The sequence below is a fragment of the Gossypium raimondii genome, chromosome 13, assembly GCF_025698545.1.
Source record: "Gossypium raimondii isolate GPD5lz chromosome 13, ASM2569854v1, whole genome shotgun sequence".
Lineage (NCBI taxonomy): Eukaryota > Viridiplantae > Streptophyta > Magnoliopsida > Malvales > Malvaceae > Gossypium > Gossypium raimondii.
In genome coordinates, this window is record NC_068577.1 from 35668954 (window position 1) to 35686603 (window position 17650).

A 17650-nucleotide genomic window follows, 5' to 3' on the forward strand; every position below is an offset into this window, starting at 1 on the left:
TAATGAAATTAAAATGTCATTCATAACATAAATATAATTATTGATCTTAAATCGAGCTTACAGGACCTTAAAAATAAGTTAGGAACAACCGTGGACTAATTTGAAACAAAACAGAAAGTTTTAGAGAATTTTGAAAAATTTGAAAACATGGGTCACATGGTCATGTCACATAGGCCAAACCATGTGGTCAACTGAAGACTCGACACACGGTCATGTCTCAACTCATGTGTCCATCCGTGTAAATATTAGAAATAAGGCTACACAGCCATGTCGCAGGCCGTGTGCCAAATTGTGAGTGCACTTGATGTTGGGTCACACAACCGTATCGTGGGCCATGTGCCAGACCATGTTATATACTAACTTGAGACACACAGTCGTGTTGCAGGCTGTGTGAAACTTGCATCTAAAAATAATAATGACACACGACTGTGTAGGGTGGCCATGTGTGGCACACGAACGTGTAGGGTGGTCGTGTGTGGCACACAGCCGTGTGACAGCTCGTGTCCCAGGCCGTGTGCACCTTAAAAATCCTGCATTTCAGATCATTTTTTTCCAAAAAATCATAGACACCAAGCCACATCATTATCAGCTACAAAACCATGCACAAACACATTGAATCTCATTCTAAAACATGTCAATTTCACCCAACTTATGCCTAACCAATATGCCATCATTTGACACCACAACTTATATACCAAATCAAATGTAAACCAAGCCTATGCTTTCATGTCACAAGTATATACCAAATGGTTTGCATTTAAGCTCAAAAACTATACATTAACTCATGTCAAAACTTACTATTACTCTTTTCATTCAACCACATTCATTTGTACCATAATTCAAACACCTTTGTAAAGTTTATATCACGTGAACAATTAGCACAACAAGACCATAAACATACCAAGGTAGAAAACATGATCACATATAAGCTATTACAAAACATAACATTATTTCATCAATCTAACCAATACCACATTTAACACACAATCAAAGCATATACAAATTTCACCTACTACATGACAAGTTCCATACTATATTTGGATTTCATACCAAACCATGAATTAGCTCATTATTAACTAAAACATATATTTATCACACAAGTAGAGAAAATACCATTTGTAATAAGTACTTAAAACATTTACAAGATACTCCTATTACATGCCACATCTCAAAATTAAACTTGTTTAAAAATCTACCAAAACGAATCTGGATAGTGTGATATTCGCGTTGATCCAACCGCCCGAATCCGCAAAATGTTATCTACAAGAAAACAGGAAAATGGCATGAGTAAGCTTTAATAACCTTAGTAAGTTCACAAGTTATGACGATAAAACTTACCGAATAAACATAATAAATCATTTAATAACACTGTTAATAGACGTTAGTCCTGCCAACCACAATCAATTAATGGTGAGTTATACAGATATACATGTTGTATAATCAATTAATTCATATGAACTCAATCAATATCAAGTCATGATATACTATTAGAAATCAAGCAAATATTTTTACAATTCAATACACAAGTCATTTAACCAATTTAAATATGTCCGATGAACGATATAACATATATGGATACACAGTTATCCACCGAAACACACCAAAATGCTCCAATGAGCCAAACCAACCGAGAACACGCCTTGGCACTAAGAGCCTAGCCTGTAGGCTAACATCCCTCCAGAACACACCTCAGCACCAAGTTTCAAGCCCAAAGGCTTTACATTCACCCTCGATAACACGCCAGAAACACTGTAAATTAACACGATAGTTTACAACAAATGCTAGACTCTTGTATAATTAGTGGACAGGAATAAATTAAGAATCATCATCTCATCACAAGTCAGACCTGTACAGCGTGCAATATAACCTATTGGCATGCCAATTGTATCCTACCCTATGTTCATTCGAGCTTGATACTAGTAATCACATAATATTTTACAAATCAATTACCTTTCTCACCTTGAATTAACTTTATGATTATAGCATTATATAAATATATAAATACGAATATTCAAAAAATCATAACTCACAAGCCAACATAATATTACCATTTATTCTAATTTAAACAATATGAACTTACCTGGGCTAAACTGCAGAGACAGTAAAGGTTCAGGGACTACTCAACAACTTTCCTTTTTTTTCACGGTTATCTACTTATTCTTGATCTATAAAATAATTTATTTCAATTTATTAACCTCAATTTCATATACTATTCAATTTAAAACATATGACTTCTTATTTACAAATTTACATATTTTTCTCAAACTTTTACACTTTATTCGATTTAATCCCTAAACTCGAAACAAGATTATTTTTCAAAATTAAACCTATTCCCATAAAACCGAATTTTTAACTATACTAAATCGATTCACACATGCTGAAATTTTACAAGAAAACCTTGCTTAATTTAATTTATTTTCAATTAAATCCCTAAACTTAAAATCATACAAAATTGCTTAACATAATATTTCTATTTAACATCCAAGCATGGTAATTCACCATTAAACTTCAAGAACACACTAAACACATCAATGACATCTTCCAAAATATTTAACAATTTTATAAATTAACCCCCGAATTAGCTAGATAAAGTTAAAACGATCGAAAAATATAAAATTCATAAAAAAAAAAACTTATAGAAATACGGACTTACAAGCAAAGGAATGAGAAATGCCGAAACTTTTTCTTCCCTTAACAAAGGTGTTTCGGTTCAACTAAAACGAAATGAAGAAGAAGATGGATTCTTACCATTTTTCTTTTGTTTAATTATTATATTAAATTTCAAAAATGCCACCAACTAACAATTTTCAATCCAATTTCCCACACCTACCGTCCACTAAGAAAAAAGATGGCTTAATTGCCATATTAAACCATTATTTTTTACTTAAATACTCAAGTAGCACTAAAACACTAATAGCAACTGACTTTTCTACTTTTTTTTTGATTTAGTCCTTTTTACTTAATTAACTATCTAAACATTAAAATTTCAATAACAAATTTCAATTCACTTATAAAATTACTCCGTAAATATTATTAAATATTTACGGGCTCGATTTATAGAAACGAGGTCCCGATATCTTATTTTCTAAAACCACTTGACTTTAGGGACACACTACTTAACTTTAACTAATGATTCAAACAACAAAAAGTACCAGGTTCAAAATTCTATATAATATAATATTTGACTCGTAAATATTAAATAATAATATTTACAAACTCACTAGTCTGATTTGTGATCCCGAAATCACAATTTCTAACACTACTGGAAAACGAACTGTTACACCAGTAATATCCTAATAGTTCTTATCTCGTCTACTTGGACAAGTCATAACATACACACATCACTTTTACACTTTTTACCATTTAATCCTTACAACAATACTTCGTATAATAATATCTTTCTCTTTCATTAACACATATAACTTATCTCAATATTTAATAATCCTCCATAATTTCACTAATAATTATTATTATTATACATTTCGCCTATCACTTTTACTTACTTTACAATTTAGACCTCATCATGATATTTTATGTAACGGTCTTTCACTTTTAATAACATATTTCATTTCTTAGTTTAATTTCCATACTTCACCATGAATTCTTATTATCACATTTACATATTATTTTACTTATCTTACAAGTTTAGTCCTTAGGTCATCAATACATTAAATAGAACTTTCGTATCATTTTAATACATGTAACATGTTTCGCTATTTAATATAATTTCAAAATTCATCACTTATTCATATCTTATCTACCTTATGCTACTTTTACATTATTATCAATTTTAGTCCTTGTAAAGATAGTTTATTTAACAATATTTTCCACTAACAATAATACATGTATCATATTTCACATTTATTAATCTTCCATAATTTACTATTAATTCTTATTATATATATATTTTCATATATCACTATTGCATACTTTACAATGTAATCCCTTTCTTTCTCATATTTTATCATTTAATCCCACAACATTATCACATAATTCTACTCATCAATTCTATACATATATAATTTCATACACTATTTTTATTATTTATATAAAAAATTAGTTCTATTAACTTTTGTACCTTTGATGAATTTGTCCTTTGTACACTTTTCATATTTTCCTTACTTTTCTTTTATTTACTCTATTACATTTTACTTAGTCAATTCATCATACATTATCACATTTTATTCTTTAATTATATAATATGTAAATTTCTAATTAAACACTATATCTAGATTTATACTCAACTAATTTTACTTAATAAGTCATCACATATTTAAAATAAGTAAAAATTTAGTTGTACTTACAACTCAAAGCATGGAATCAAGCTTTCTTCCTCTTTTTCTTCCTTTAGCTCCTCCTTCGCTTTAATTCTCTACTTGTTTCTCACTTTCCTTCACTTTTTTTTTCATTTTTCCATATCAAAATGCACAATATTTAACCATTAAAATCATATTCACATATCATATTTCATGTTTTTCAAATAAAACTAACATGTATTTCAAGAGAAGTTTAACTTTCTTACCTTAATCACTTGTATTCAACACCAATTCCTATTTTCTCTCTCCTTTAAGACAAGTATGGATGCATTTCTTTTAACAGTTAGGTAGTTATTACACTTCTCTACTGATTTTACTCACTAATCTTGAAGAAACTTGGAAGAAACTAGCTTAATTTGTTTGTATTTGGTGAAAATGACTAAATTGAACGAAAAAAAAGTTGGAAATGGTGGGGAATGGTGACTAACATGAGAACACAATGGCTGATGGCTTTTTATAGCCATTCCATCCTTTCTTTTCTCCATTTCTCTAGTTTTTTTCCATTAAAAATATCTATTTTTATTTTATTTACCATTTTGCCCTCATTATTCACACTTTTTTACTATTTATCCTTAATCATTACCTTCAATAATTATCTTTTCAATTCATTTACAATTTTACCCCTTAATTTTTTTTATAATACCACCCATGTGTCCTATTTCCTTTTGGTATATTTTTATCTGTAGTCTCTCATCCTTTTTCCTCAATTTAATTTAATCCCTCAACACCCAATTTTCTCACCTTGTCCCAATACTTTTAATTAATTTAATCGGTTTCCCCAAATAAATTTCTCTTAATATTTATACTTTTCCAAATACCTTCTGCAGCTGTCTAATTTCCAAATTTTGACTTTCTCAAAATTTCGACTAATTTATTGTATATTTATCACTATTTAGTATTTTCAAAAATTTTGGGGATGTTACACTTTACTCGACACAACTATACCAAAATTCTACTCGATAAATTATCATCTCGATCTCTTTTATCTAGCTCTTCCACTAGAGGCTTCAATTCTAATGTATTAAGTATTTTGATACAATTGAACAACAATCAACCAAAACATAAATATTAAGCTAGAATAGCAATTAACTTATCAATCAACCATTAAGAAAATTTAGCACATAATGAAGCTCAAAATCGATACAATCATTTCACCAAACAAGTGATAAACAAAATATAAAAGCAAGAGCTGAGAAATGCTCCTTCATAAATGTAGATGCAATGGGGTACTAGAGCTTGAACAATCTCCATTTACAAAGCATCCAACAAGAATGAAGAAAAAGCTACAACAAAATATAGAAAAGGAAACCTAAATCTATTTTCTATGAAAAAAGCTAAAAGAATGTAAAAGATATGAAAAGTCTCCCCAAAGTTTCTTCTACTCTATCCGCATCTGTGGAAATATACTTAGAAAATGGTTTATATAGGAATGAACCGAAATACCATTATGCCCTATTAAGAATGCACTTTACAAAGGTTGGGGGGCCCAATGCCCTTAAAAACGTCTTCATACCTAGGCTATACAAAGACGACGTCACAATGTTACGACTTGCTTCCATCAAGTCTCAACTTGACTAACAATTTTCTCTTAGAAATGGTCTCGACATCATGACTTCATAAGAAGCTCGATGTGACTTGGTGGCATGACATTGTGACGTTGGGCTCCTCCGTGTTGCGAAGTGACCATCTATTGTGCTAATAAATTATTTTCTAAACCAATTTTTCTTACACTAATTTGAGAAAAGTTGTCCAATTCAAGGTCTAAATGTTATTTTACCCTTTATTTTTATAGGAACTTTACAAATTCTAAATAGTGATGATATGTATGCCATTATAATTTCTAAAATCAAATATTTTATCCTATTTTTAAAAAAATATTAATTATTTTAATTATCATTAACATTAAAATCCTTAATAAATTAAAATTCCTTAATCAATTATTTTAATATATTAAATATTAAAATTTTATATTATTTTTCTATTTAAATTGATGAAATAAATAAATTTCAATAAAATTTAAATTATTCATTTTCTATTTTTTTATTAGCAAAACATATATGCTTTTAACATTTAACGGGAAATTAATAAAGTAACTATTATATATTGATTTTTATTAAGTAAAATATTAATCATTTTATTACCACTAAAATTAAAGTCTTTATTAAAGTAAAATTATTTAATTTTTTTATTTTTTATTATTAAATAAATGTATAAATAAATTTTCTCATATAAACTCCATTGAATATTACTTCTTTTGCAAATTCACACATTGAAATGGCCTTGAATTGTGTTCTTTTGCAAATTTTCTCATATAAACTCCATTGTCATTACCATGAGCAGCTTTGTGTTCTTCTACCATATATTTGTTTCTTTCTTTTGGTCATACGGTGCCATTAGTAGGGGTGAGCAAAACTCGATTCGACTCGAAAAAATCAAAAAAAAATTCGAATTTCGAGTTAAACGAATCGAGTTATTCGAGTTATTCGAATCAACTCGAATTTTTTTTTCGAATTTCGAGTTCGAATCGAGTTGAGTTTTCGAATTCGAATAACTCGAATAATTCGAATAATTCGAATATCAAACTATAATATTTTACATTTTTACCCCAAACTCCCAAACATTTTTACTTTTTCCTCAAAACTTTTACTCCTTCCCACTTTCTCCCCAAAACTTTTACTCCCCTCCCCTCCCAACCCCCCAATCTACCCAAAATCCATTTCGCACCAAAATTTTACTCTCCCATTTATTTTTTCTCAAAATTTTACTCCCAAAAACCCTTAAAACCTTTTATTTTTCCCCAAAATTTTTACTCCCTCCCACTTTTCCCCTAAAACTTTTATTCTCTTCCCATCTCATCTCTCATCTATCCCAAACCCTCCCCCCTCCAATTTTTTTTTAAATATTTTCCCTCCAAAATTTTACTCCCCCTCTTTACTTTCCCTCAAACTTTTATTCCCCAAAACTTTTTATTTTTCCTCTAAACGTTTACTTCTCACCCTTTACTCCCAAATAAAAAATCAAAATATCCAAATAAAAAATCACTAAACATAAATAGTAATAATTTTATTTATATTTACTATTTATATTATTAAATTAAATTTCACATTTTATATTATTTATATTATTGAATTGTTTAGTCATATTGAATATTTATATTAAAATTGAATTATTAATTATGCCATAAAATATTCGTGTTAAAATTGTATATTGGTATCAATTTCACATTTTATTTTAAAATAACTTTTATTAAAAATCATATTTTTACATTTAATATATTTTTAATTCTAAAATACATAGTGACAAGAATCAAGATAATTGAAACAACTAAGCAAGCAAAGAAGCTAACCAGTATATAAAAAATTAATAAATAAATTATGAAGTGATGAAAGTTAATAAAAAATTTGATTAAGGTGGACAAATTTTATTACGATGGGTGACAATGGTTACAAGGACCTAAAATTATTTTTTAAAATTTAACTCGAACAAATATATTCGATTCGATTCGATTCGAATTCCATCTCACTCGACTCGATTCGAGAAAACTTCAAATAAAGTTAGGATGATAAAATGAGATTCGAAAACTCGATTAACTCGAAAATTTTCGATTCGATTCGATTCGATTCGATCGAATGCTCACCCCTAGCCATTAGTAGCAATAATTGTAGGTGACTGCCTCTGGATATACTAACGTCCAGGGTGTGAATACTAATATAAAATATATGGAATTTGAGGCAGTGCTCGCAAGTATACAAGTCAAGTTGTAATATAGTTTGTTTACAATGAAACACTTCGCAAGTATTCTGAGGATCGTACCCAACGGAGGCTAGTACTAAATTAATTCTAACCTAAATGCCAGTAAATCTAATTAGTACTTTAAATAAACTATATTACGAATAAACATAAATAAAGGTTTTTTGTTTTTATATTTAAAGAGCTAAAAATAACATAAATAAAAGGAGTCTTCGAAAAACTGGATTATAAAATGGATCAAATGTAGACACGAGTGATTAGCTCACTTCGGTAATCCTTATCAACTATCATTTTCGGGTTCCTCGTTAATCAGTTAGTCACTATCCCAGCAGGATCTTTCGATCTTCCACTAAAATAATGAGTCAGCAATGACTACTTATCTTCCGACCTCATAGTCCAGAATGGCTTGGGGTAAAGGTGTTCACAGATAGGCCATACCAATTTTGGGTTCATTCTCACCTTGATGATATCCCAGGGTTCTTAGGCCTAGGGTTTTAAGTTCTACCTCTCCTAAACAGTCGATCCGTTGAGTATACTATAAAACAATTAATAGATTATACCTCCACTCTTTGATCCCCCAGAAGAGGATTAGTTCCTTATGAAATCAATAAACATCATAAACTTGGTATTGGATATATGCAAAAAGAATAAAAAAATAGTAGAGTTTAGAGAATCATGTTTGTATTTGATATATGAAGTGCGAAAATCCTCAAACGTTTGATTGCGTCTACAAATTGAGTTCTCTAAAGAACACTAATGAAAAGAACTAAAAAGAAGTATAAACCCTAAGAGAAAGAAAAATAAATTGAAAACTAAATTCTAAAAAGAAAACTAATAATATCAAAAGTTATCCATAACTAGTGTTAAATGAGCCTATTTATAGATTTAGGGTTGCCATCGTTCTCAACCCTGGGTTAGTTGACGTTCTTGTGTTAAACATTTGATTGTGCAGACCAAAATGCCCCTGGCTCGTAAGTGTTTCTCGTACAGGTCTGATGTCGTGACATCCTTGTGCCTGTGTCGTGACATCGAAGGCAGTATACTCATATTTAAGGTATTTTCAGAGGTGTGTCATGACATCCTCAGGCTGTGTCATGATTATTAAGGGATTGCCATAAAACTATATTCTTTCTAAAAGAATATCAATATTTTAAAATCCCTTAAAATAATCCTTAACCAAAAATCATTAATTGTCTAGTTAGTAATTTTGGTAATAGGATTTACCCAATTTAAGACATTGTGCTTAATATTTAACTTTATCAAATTAAATTAATTATGAGAGCATTTCTATAATTAATATAATTCAAGCATTAAGTTTAATATATAACTCTATGTTTATCTATAGTCAAATCGTTTTAACCATAGGGTGTAACCTTGTAGGATCTTGCAACATTGACAATAATATTATAACACTTCTAATGTTACAAATAGTGAGTGGCATCTAGCAATGCATCAAAGCTACCCAAGTTAAACAAAGTCATGGTTCGGCGTAACCTTTCCGTGATAATGTCATCATGTAGTATATTATTTTGTGCTTGATATCTAGATTGAACACAAGTCATGGAAAAAATCACACTTTTATAGTCCAATCTCTTGTTTATTGATTTTCCGAGTAGACTAAGATAAACAAATGAGTGTAATATCTCATATCAACTCATTTGAGTTTGACCATGCATTTCTAGTTTCACTCGGTCAAGATACCTAAGATATTGCTCCCATTATGTAAGAGAGATAAATCTTATCTCGATCACTCACATCCCACAACATAGATTGCAACATACCAAATATCGGTCTTTATAGTACAATCATTTACAAAAGAAGTTTAGTTGTGTCAAAGCATACAACTCATGATGTTAGGACTATGACGATCTCAAGTCTAAGGATCATACATATAATTATCACTATGAAAAATGTTGTGACTATTACATAATAATCCAAGAAGCATTATCCTGGCGGATCAGTCCAATATATTGTTCTCTAACATATATTTATATGTTAATTTGATATCACAGATCCAAAAAAAAAAATTGTCATCAATTAAGCACATATTCGTCTTAATGCATTATTGTTGTCTAAGACTACAATAACACTTGAGTAAGGATATTTAAAATGATCATATCATTCTTTGGATTTTATCATTATATAATTTATTTTAACACAAAAACTATTATGAAAATAATAATGAAAATATATTTATTAATAAATATTTTATTACAATCATTATATAACTGGTCTTTGGCATACACAAACTATAATAATTTTTTCGTAAAAAAAAAGCTATTATACTTGTTGAGTGTTTCCTGAGTCTATCTCTCATGGAGGCTCATTTTCCTATTTATATGATAGGGTTCCTGGATGTGAATTTTGAGGTAGGCCTCTATACATGTCAACACGTACCCTATTCTAAGGTCAACACGTGTTTCGTAAGTGTGGGTTCACTTGGAAGATTACGCTAACCCACCACGTGTGAACTTGTAACACCCTGATTTGGCAAACCGGGTCAGATTGGGAAGGGTATGCTAGTATAGGATGCCTACGGTGTTGGATTTAAGCCCAAATGAAGGTTGGTTACTGTATAGAAATGTAGTTTGTAGAACTTCGTAAGTGCAGCAAGATATATTAGAGAGTAATGGCAAGATAGACATTAGGGCAGAGACCTTATTAGGCAGACATTTTTGCTAATAAGATCGCCACCCAAGTTTTTACATATCGTTAGAGTAAGTAAAATAATTTATGGAACACATTTAAGTCATTTAACGTCTTATTGTAGGTAACATGTTTGTAATTAGAACACTTGGAAACTTATGGAAGCATGCAAAAGCTAGAAATAATTGGAGATAGCTTTGATTAGGATTTATCCAAGAGTTAGCTATAAATAGGATAAAGTAGTGGTGGAGAGAATATTTTTGAATTATCTTCTCCATTGGACCTTGTTATCATCAAAGAAACTAGGAGAGTTTTTCCTTGCTAATGAAGATGTTAACTGTTAAAGCTTAGGAGAGTTTCTACGATAGTTGTTTACTAGTAAATTTTTAAACATTTCTTTAAGTTTACCAGATAGATAGATAAGTGCTAACTTAAGAACGGTGGTAGTATATTTTGAATGTTGGGTATGAAAGACAATTCAACCCAAAACTGTTTGCATGTCTATAAATTCTTGCTATTTGATAGCCTTTTTAGAGTTCTTGGTGATTAAAGGAGGCTTGTCATTTTTTAGCTAAAGACACGAGAGAAGGCCCCAGTACCAAAAGCAAGGAACCAATAGAGTAGATAAAGCTCTAAAGTAAAATATTTTTGTGAGTTCTTTCATATATAGAGTTATGGTCTGTATTGTCTCGATTAATAGTTTCCATTGTTCAATAAGGTAAGTGGCATTGTCCATTGTCACTAGTATTCATGTCTAGGGAAATATGTTCCCAAATTTAGTTGCATGCATAGTCAAGCACGATAAAAGAAATCAAAGACCTAATATATATTAAGTATGAGTACTCCTTTCTTAGTGCATGAGCTTCGTATCCAGGCTGGAGTGAGGAGGTATTGGTGGAATGGTATGTACATTGATATTGAAGATCCAAGATGAAACGTTCACCTCCGGTAGGGTACATAGATACAAACCATGATTGATGAAAACTCGACATTGCGAGGGAACACTTATGTGTCCAGAAAAGAAGGGGAGTAAGGAGGATACAGAGGGAATATTGTGTATGGTTTTGTTGAGAAATTATGAAGATCCATGATATGATAGGTTCTTTAAAAACCAGGATCAAAAGCTAGCATTAGAAAGGAAGTACGTGAGAAAAAGAAAATGGAGCATGAGTTGGTGCACATCATTTGAAAATTATAAACAGTAAAATCATTATTCAGAAACAGGTTAGACCATATAAGTAGCATGCCTGTGAAGTAGATGTGCTCGCAATTATCATGCATAGAAATTTAGCCTAGCGAAATACGCCAATGAGCGGAGTGAGTCGTGGTAGGTTTCACCAAATGTCTTTTGAATTAGAGGGATGTGTCTGCCAATGATGGCGAGTTTGTTGTCAACTTGAGTTTCTATTCCTTAATGTCTGTGATATTCATTAAGTTTAATCTTCTTAGGAACTCGCTAAGTTCTTATGAAATAACCCCATTTTCCCTTTTCTTTCAGGTTCTTAGATTAAACAAAGTGTCGAAGGGAATTCCCAAAACCTACGGCCATTTGTAAGCCATCTTATTTTGTGGGCAACATGCATTTGTTGGGGGTTATTAGGACTTATGTTAGATGTCATCCCTTGTTGAACTGTTGTTTTTATTATGCCAATGTGTTGTAATTAATCAAATGATGGAAGCTTTGTCTACTAAGGCTCAAAGGATGGAAGCTACCATCTTGGAGAGAAATAAGGTCCGAGACAGAGAAATAAGTAAACGTGCAGCTTCAGGAGCTGTGTTCAATACCGGGTTCAAGAGACCCAGAGATGCTCGAGGATACTCTACTGCCCAAGCAAATAAGTTGCAGAATATGGTCTTCCAATGAGAAAGGAGTGTACGTCAGGCGACATCTATGGCTAGTATAGGATGACCACAGAGGATGTGATTTACCTTTTGTAAAATTTGTGGGAAGAATCATACTAGTGTGTACTGGATAAATACTGGGGGTTGTTTTGGTTGTAGAGCCCAAGATCATTTCAGAAAGGATTGTTCCATGGCAGTAGGAGTAAATACTAAACAATCTATTTAGGTAGTTAGAGAGCCCCGACCTAAAGTGAAGATGGGGATAGTGGATAGATCAGGGTCAATCCAAGGAACTCCTAAAAGAAATAGAGCCAGACCTAGCTTGAATGCCTCAATAAGAGTGTACGTTATGCAGGCTAGGGAGGATGCTGAAGCACATGATGTCATCACAGGTAAATTCTCTTTATTTGACACCTACATACATGTATTGATAGACCCTAGGTCTACGCAATCTTATATTTGTGATAAGTTTGTAACTTGTAAAAGTCTTAGAGTTGTTCCCACAGAGGTTAGCATGGTAGTCTCAAACCCTTTAAGTCAGAGTACAGTGGAAAATAGGGTGGTAAAGGATTGTTTACTAAGTTTTGGCGGACAAGTATATTTGGCAAATTTGATGCTTTTAAGTTTCCATGATTTGAACGCCAAATTGCAATTGGATTGGCTAATGAGATATAATGTAGTGGTGGAGTGCAAATCCCCAGGTGTACGGTTAGTATCCTCCAATGGTAATAGAGTTTTTGTCTCGGGAGTAAAGTGAGATATCAGGGATAGCTTAGTCTCAGCAATGTCAACCCAAAAATTGTTGGTTAGGGTGAAGATGCCTATTTAGCGTATATTTCGAAGGAATTATCAGGGATTCCACCAAATAGAGACGTCAAGTTCTCTATTGATGTAACACCAGGAACTGCACCCATATCAAGTGTGCCTTACAGAATACCTCTAGTTGAGTTGAAAAAGTTGAAACAAAACTATAAGAACCGTTAGATAAAGGATTCATTAGACTAAGTGTTTCGCCTTAGAGTGTACCAATATTATTCGTTAAGAAAGATGGGACCCTACGGTTGTGTATCGACTATAAACAACTAAACAAGTTAACCATAAATAACAAGTATCCGTTGTCGAGGATTTAGGACTTGTTCAACCAGTTAAGTGGAGCCAAGGTGTTTTAGAAGATAGATTTTCGGTCAGGATATTGCTAGGTGAAGATAAACAGAGATAATATTCCAAAAACTACATTCTGCACCCGCTATGGTGATTATGAATCCTTAGTAATGCCCTTCGATTTGACCAATGCGCCGATAGTATTCATGGATTTGATGAAAAAGGTATTTCAGCCTTACCTTGATCAATGTGTTGTTATCTTCATAGACGACATCCTAGTTTACTCTACGAGTGAAACGAACCACAGGCAATACCAACGGATAGTTTTGGGTGTGCTTCGGGAAAATAAATTCTACATCAAATTCAAAAAGTGTGAATTCTGGCTGAAGGAAGTCCATTTCTTAGGATATGTTATCTCCACTAAAAGAATCAAGGTGGATCCTGAAAAGATCAATGCCATTCTAGATTAGAATTCGTCGAGAAATGTTATCGAGGTAAGCAATTTACTTGGTCTAACGAGTTATTATAGAAGGTTTGTTAATGGGTTTTCAATGATGGCGATGCCACTAACTAAGTTGTTAAAGAACGATGAAAAATTTTGCTTGTCAGAAGAATATCAAAACAGTTTCGATGGATTGAATAAGACGTTAACTAAAGCTCTGGTGTTAAGTCAACCAAAACCAAGAGTGGAATACGTCATTTTTACTAATGCATCATTGAATGGATTAGGATGTGTACTCATGCAACGAGGAAAGGTGATAGCATATACGTCGCACCAACTCAAGGCTCATGAGAAGAACTATCAACCTCATGACTTAGAACTGGCAATATAGTGCTAGATCTGAAGATTTGGAGACGTTGGAAGTGGAGCCTAACTTGTTCTACAAGGAGGAATTTGTATTTATTTTGGATAGGGAGATAAAGACGCTTAGGAATAAAGATATTCATTTAGTTAAGGTGTGTGGTGGAGATTAGGGCAGAGACCTTATTAGGCAGACATTTTCACTAATAAGATCGCCACTTATTTTTTTACATAGTGTTTAGAGTAAATAAAATATCTTGTGGAACATGTTTAAGTCATTTAACGTCCTATTTGAGATAACGTGTTGGTAATTAGGACACTTGGAGGGCTTCATAGGATGTGATTAATTTGTGGAAGCGTACGAAAGCTAGAAATGATTAGAGATAGTTCTGATTAGGATTTGTTCAAGAGTTAGCTATAAATAGGATAGAATAGTAATGGAGAGAATATTTCTGAATCATCGTCTTCATTGGACCTAGTTATCATCGAAGAAACCAGGAGATTTTTTCCTTGCTAACGAAGGTGTTAACTATTAAAGCTTAGGAGAGTTTCTACGATAGTTGTCTCCTAGTAAATTCCTAAACCTTTTTCTAAGTTTACCATAAAGATAGATAAGTGCTAGAATAACAAAGGTGGTAATATATTTTGAATATTCGATATGAAAGAAAATTCTACCCAAAATTGTTTACATGTCTATAAATTCTTGCTATGTGATAGCCTTTTGGTAGTTCTTGATGATTAAAGGAGTTGTTTTGTTATTTTCTTAAAGACACGGGAGAAGGCCCTATTACCAAAGGCAATGAGCCAGTAGAGTACATAAAGCTCTAAAATAAGATATTTTGGTGTGTTCCTTCTTATCTAGAGTTATGGTATGTATTGACTCAATTAACAGTTTCAGTTGTTCAGCAAGGTAAGCGGCATTCTCTATTTTCACTGGTGTTCATGTCTAGAGAGATATGTTCACAAAGTTAATTGCATGCATGTTCAAGCACAATCAAAGAAATAAAAAACCTAATATATATTAAGTATGAGTACTCTTTCCTTGGTGCATGAGCTCTGTATCCAAACTAGAGTGAGGAGGTATCGGTTGAATGATATGTACAATGATATTGAAGATCTAGTACGAAATGTTCACCTCCGGTAGGGCACATAGATGCAAACTATGATTGGTGAAAACTCGGACTTGCGGAGGAACACTTATGTGTCCAAACAATGAGAGGTGTGAGGAGGATATAAAAGAATGTTGTGTATGGTTCAATTGAGAAATTATTAAGATCTAGGATATGATAGGTTCTTCAGGAACTAGGATTAGAAGCTAGTATAAGGAAGGGAGTACGAGAGAAAAAGAAAAAGTTGCATGAGTTGATTAGGCGAAGTGTTGAAGGGAATCCGCCAAACCTGCAGCCATTTGTGAGCCTTCTTATTTTGTGGGTAACATGTATTCGCAGGGGGTTATTAGGACTTATGTTAGATGTCATCCCTTGTCAAACTATCTTTTTTTATTATACAAATGTTTTGTATTTAATCAAAGATAACTGTAGCCTTGATTGGTTTATTTCCACCCACGATTTATGAAAGTGTTTAACATAGCCATCGTAGGCTATGTTTGTATATTTTAAATCCTATGCAAGGCAGAGTGTCCGTGTTAAAGCTTGTTTCTAAATAAAATGGGATAGAAATTGTGAAAACTTGCGCCACAAACATTGAACCTGCCAAAATGTCAGAGTATTTTAAAAAGGGGTAGTGTTGGGGTAGTCCAACGGGTCAACTTATAACTCTCCTTACCCAAATTCGACAGTCAGGTCGGGCGTGGGGTATCATAGAACTCATATAAGCAAACTATGTAGACTACCATTACTGAAGTAAAGAGGGTCAAGTCGGTAACAGAGAACACCATAGCAATTTATCATCCACCTAGTTCAAGAAGAGTTATAAAGTGTCTCTTCTAAGAACTTGATTAAATGAAGTAGGGAAAATTTTTAGAATGAAACTTATCGTATATGTAACAGTCCATTTTCAATGGAATCGAAAACAGTGGTTTTGGGACCACAAATTCGAAGTCAGAAAATTTATTTTATTATTTTATTACCTACAACATGATATAAATACCATATAAAAATTTCATTAAGAAATTTTACCGTTTACTGTTTACATGTTCAATTTGATAAAAAGGACTAAATCGCGTAAAGTGCAAAAGTTGAGTTCTAATGGCTAAAGGTGTTAAATAGCTATAGGACTTTAAAGTGGAGGTCTTTATATGGTAATTAGACCATTTGTATGTTAGTGGATGATAATGGCTTGGCAATTGTGTAATTAGTAATAATTTAAAAGGTTATTAAAGTAAATTAGTAATTAAAGACAAATTAAATAAAATAAAGCAAAGTTATCATCTTTTTGTTTCATTATCAACCGAAAATAAGGATTAGGAAGCCATTGGGGGAGCTTTAACATTCAGCTAGTCTTTTTCTAGGTCCACGGTACATATTTTAATCCTATTTTTTTATGATTTTTATATTTTCAGAATTATTGTAGCTTAATCTAGATAGCCCGAGAACTAATTGTCAAACTGTTAAATTATTAGGGTTTTACCATTGATAAGTATATATGATTTTTGAAGTTTGATGTTAGAAAATGAATAGTTGTTGTTAGATAAACAACTATTGTAAAGGGATTTTTTATGAAATTGCCAATTAGGGGTTAAATTGAAAAATGTGATAAATTCGTGGTAAAATTTATTAATTTGTGAAATATGTGGGCTGTTATAAGCATGTATAAAAATCAGTTAGGCTTGGGTAGGGGTAAAATAGCATGAATTTCATTTTTTGAGCCTAGGGACTAAATAGCAAAGAAATTATAAGTATAGGGGAAAATGGTAATTTTACCAAAAATGTGTGTTGGACTAAATTGAATGTGAAATATATTGAGTTGGGTTAAATTTATCCGTATAGATCGAGGAAAATAGAAAATCCTGGATTAATCGCCTTCATATCTACGTATACTCATCGAGGTAAATTTGTGTAATTAAATTGAGTAATTATATGTTTTAATTGAATTATATGTATGTGATTTGCATAATTGTCATATATAAATACCGATTGCATATTCGAGGACGTACGATAATTATCGAGCCCCGTTTGAACCTTAGGAATTCGTAGGATACAAATGACATGTCATTAGGGTTACCGATTTGGTT

At 31.9% G+C, this 17650-nt stretch overlaps 1 long non-coding RNA gene across 2 annotated transcripts; it reads right to left on the reverse strand.

Moving 5' to 3' along the window:
• Nucleotides 1–1042: 1042 nt before the first annotated feature.
• LOC128035891 (uncharacterized) lies at nucleotides 1043–2740 on the reverse strand. Of its 2 annotated transcripts, none has more exons than XR_008192413.1 (2): nucleotides 2654–2740; nucleotides 1043–1260 (listed from the first exon to the last, which is right to left on the reverse strand). It is a non-coding gene; the product is annotated as an uncharacterized LOC128035891 (long non-coding RNA). The 2 variants fall into 2 exon arrangements; XR_008192412.1 differs by lacking the exon at nucleotides 2654–2740 and adding an exon at nucleotides 1339–2641.
• Between the last annotated feature and the right edge of the window lie 14910 nt (nucleotides 2741–17650).